The sequence below is a fragment of the Elephantulus edwardii genome, unplaced genomic scaffold, assembly GCF_000299155.1.
Source record: "Elephantulus edwardii isolate Elephantulus edwardi_28Jun2011 unplaced genomic scaffold, EleEdw1.0 scaffold00099, whole genome shotgun sequence".
Taxonomy (NCBI): Eukaryota; Metazoa; Chordata; class Mammalia; order Macroscelidea; family Macroscelididae; genus Elephantulus; species Elephantulus edwardii.
In genome coordinates, this window is record NW_006399849.1 from 11,239,340 (window position 1) to 11,243,490 (window position 4,151).

General features: G+C 46.5%; 1 pseudogene; it reads right to left on the bottom strand.

Annotated features, from left to right (window-relative positions):
- Window positions 1-1,601: 1,601 nt before the first annotated feature.
- On the bottom strand, window positions 1,602-2,314 carry LOC102854965 (annotated as a pseudogene).
- Between the last annotated feature and the right edge of the window lie 1,837 nt (window positions 2,315-4,151).

The window sequence follows — 4,151 nt, forward strand, 5'->3', positions numbered from 1 at the left end:
TACTCTTCTCCAGCACCACAGCTCAAAGGCATCAGTTCTCCTTCTATCCTACACATTAAAAAAAAAATTAAGCTGAGACATTTAAAATACACAGAAAATTGCAAAAATGAATATATTACCAGTATATGTACTAATGAGTTTAAAGAGATTTTAGCATTTTGCCTAATTTGTTTTCCCGTTCAAGTCTGAAAAAAATAGGATTTAAATTTGTTTAAAGATTAAAGAAAGAAATCATTTTCTCCTTTCTTTCTTTCCACAGAGGCAAAGTTGTCATGTCTAATGTCCATGAATGATTATATACATTTATTATATGGTTGTAGACATCTACTTGTAAATAATTTCATGTGTTTCAAAAATTTATAGAAATACCACTTTAAAAATATTATATTGAAAATTGCTTTTATTCACTTAACATTTTAAGATCTATTTCTACAGTGCTAATCTAGTACATTAATTTTGTCTTTCTACTGTATGTTGTTGGTTGCCCTTGAGTTGAGCACAACTCATAGCAACCCTATGAACAAAAGACCTGAAACCTTTCTATATCTATTGTTGTTTTTCAAAGTTCACAGAGTTTCCAGAGGCATGTTATTTAGGAAGTGGATGCCATTCCTGCTTCCAATTCTACTGTATATACATGTATTTATAGTATTCGAATAAGTGGCAGCTAGAATCTTTCTAACCTTTTTGTTATCACAAACAACATTGTCTTAATGTTTTTGTACATGTCTCAAACATGGAAGAATTTTTCTTTTCTTTTTACAGATGCTCTGAAATGTTTTATTTTTTTTTAAAGACAGCAATAATTTATGCCACAAAACACATGTTTTCTGGCTCTGCTCCCCTGCACCCTGCCCCTGGCCTGGGTGGGTGAGGAGGGGAGCCATGGGGTGCCTCCTTTCTTCCCAAGGCCAGAACTCCGGCCAGGTCACCCTGCGCCTCTGAGAGGCCCTGCCCCACCTGCAGATCCACAGCCATCAGCAAACGGGCCAGGACCCAGGTGTCCATCTGGGCTTTACTGAGAGGAAAACCACCAGGGACAGAACTGGAACTGTGGAGGGGACACCTGGGGCTCCTGTCCGTCATACAGGTCAAAGCGGTGCCTCAACCCAACAGCTTCTGCTCCTGTCCAGTGCCCCTCTTCCTGACCCCACACAATGCTTGGTTTTGACCTTTTTTTTAAAAAAATATAATCTTGTAAATGTTCCATTAGAATACTATTATTCCTAGTCAAACACAGATTGCAATATGAAGAGTAACTGTTTTCTTTGAGCTATAAAATGTGAAAAGATTATCACACTGGATCATATAGAAAAATGCCGGCATTTCTAGGTATCACAAAAGCCAGTACCAAATGAGCAGGTGAGGCTGGGGACCAGGACGGCAGGGGGTCTGCTCTGCGGGGACCTCGAGCGCCTAAGTCTCCATGGCTTCAAACAACTCCACCATTCTGGGATCGCAAGCACCCTGTGTGGCCACACCTCGTAGAGAAGCCCTCCAGTGAGCTCGACGGCAGGGACTGAGGGATGCTTCCCGCTGCATATCAGACCCTGGTGCCACCAGCGTGTGTGTGCCGTCCTGGGATGGGGACGTGCTGGCCTTCAGTTCTCAAAGAGGGACAGGGCCAGGGCAGCCTGGAAGGCAGCTTCCTCATCGATGTTGTAGTCCACAAAGGTGTCATACGAGAACTTGTGCCGGTGGAGGAGGTGTTGCAGGAAGTTGGCGCTCTTATAGCTGGGGTCCCCCCAGGGCATCCCTGAGCAGATGGGGTATATCACGCGGTTGGGGTCACTGCGTTGGTTGTCCACACAGTGCTTCACCAGCTCCTGCTGGTCCGGGTTGCGGGCGCCGCAGTAGGGGCAGGTGAAGGTGGACCGGTTGGGGATGTTGCTGGGGATGGGCTGCGATGTGGGCACCACGGCGATGAACATGGGGCAGTTGGCCATTTGCTCTTGGACCTTCACGCAGGAGGAGACGTGCACCCACATCTTTGCCAGGGCCACCTTCTTGTTGCAGCCTCGGCAGGGAGCCTTGTAGGATGAGAGCTGCTTCTCCACATGGGCAGCCTTGTCCACCTTCTTGGGGTCGAAGGGCAGGCGGCAGAGCGGGCAGAGTGGGGATGGCACCTGGAGGCACCGCTGGAGGCACTCCCCACAGAACGTGTGGCCGCAGCTGCCGATGGCCAAGAGCCGGGGTAGACCTCCAGGCAGATGGGGCAGCTGAACTGCGCCTCCAGGCCACTGTCACCGCCCGCGGGCCCGGCCTGCGGCTGCCGCTGCTGAGCCGAGGCCACCAGGCTGCGGAACATCACCATCCCTGGGCCTGGCCCGCTGCAGCCGCCCACCCCCCGTCCGGCCAGGCCCGGCCTGGTCCGACCTGCGCGTCACGACCGCGACGGCCTGAAGAATTTTTCTAAAGTAGATAACTAGAAAATGGGATTGCTAGTGTCCTTGGAAAGGGAGCTCTGGGGGCCTAGTCACAAGAAGCTACACAGCCATCTCAAAGTCACGTGGTTTGATCCCACAAGCTGCTCCACAGGAGAAGGACGGGCAATCTCCTCTCTTGTGATTAATTGACACTGAAAACCCTATGGATCGGTTCTGCCTTGACGGTACACTACAACAGTATCCGTGGAAAGGGATATGATGCCTGGAAAGTTGGAGGGTCAGTGAAAGAAGTGAAGATCCTCACCAGGTGATACAGTGACTGCATCAATGGGCTCAAGTGTGTCAGAGAGGATGAGAAGGGCACAGGATAGAACAGCGCTCAGGTCTGCTGTTCATAGGCTTGTTATGAGCTGTACTGGATTCAACGGCATCCAACAACCACAACAACAGTGCCCTTGAATGGATCAGGAAGTGACATAACCTTCATGTCGGGTTGCTAAGAAAGAGATCAGTAGTTCTAACCCATTGGCTGCTTTTAGGGGAAAAGATGAGACAGTCTGCTCCTGTTAAGATGTAGTTTTGTGTCTTCCAGTCAGAACTGAATCGGCTGACCCTCCAGAAGCTTTTCAGGAGCAGTTAATCACAAGGAAGGAGATTGCCCGTTCTTCTCATGTGGAGCAGCTGTGAATTCAAACTGCATGCCTTTTGGATTCCAGAACTTCTTACCTCAAGGGCATCAGAGCTCCCTCTGCTAAAATGCCAACCTAAGAAAATCAAAGATCAACTCGACCATGAACTGATTCAATGGCTGTGCTTTTAAGATTTTGTTTATGATTGATGTGGATAGGACCTAAACAGCAAGGAACTTCTTTTTGCATATATCACTACTTACTTGGTTAGATTATATGTGACGTTTCTACTAGACTTATCTTAAGAGCTGCCATTTTTTATCATGAAGATGTGATGGTGAGTGAGTTTGTCTGGTTTCTTCATTTTGTTCACATGACTGAGTCTTCCAGGAAATAGTCTTTGCAATGGATCATTGCCAGCCTCGGCCTTCCACCCTCCTCAAAGAAGTACTTAGTTATTAGATAACTCAAGACTACGATGCTCTGGAGTCAGTCAAACCAGTACCGGGCACCTGATATGATAAATGACAAGATATTCTTGATTTTTTTTTTTAAAGAGCTTGTTCATTTTCTCTCAGGAATTTGGACTAGACTTGAGAGAGATATGCATGCAATCATTATGTGAACAGATACCTCTAGGGTGTTAGCAGTTGAAATCCGTTAACATCTTAGTTTTCCAAAATGTATTTGGCAGAGGAGCTGCATAAAGAAGAACCTTTTGTCAAGCTTTACACATTCAATTTATTGATCTAGATGGAGACCCAGATACTAGACTGGCTCATCTGGATTTTGGGACTCAAACTGTAAACAAATCTGCCACTGGCCTATCTTTACAATTGGCCTAGATCATGAGTGGAGTCCCTGGTGGTGCAGACCACTAAGCTGATTGTCTGCTAACTGGAAAAGACGGAAGCTTCAGTCTACACAACAATGCTGGAGAAGAACTGACAATCGAATGCTGAAAAAGTTGCCAGTGTAGACCCTGTGGAACAGAGTTTTACTATGACACAAATGAGGCTGTTGTCAGCTGGAATTCACCTCATAGCAACTGACTAGTTATGACCATGAGTGCTTTGCAAGATCTATTTAAACGTCTTAAAATCACTCCATACACAAAAACCAAATCAAAGTGGAT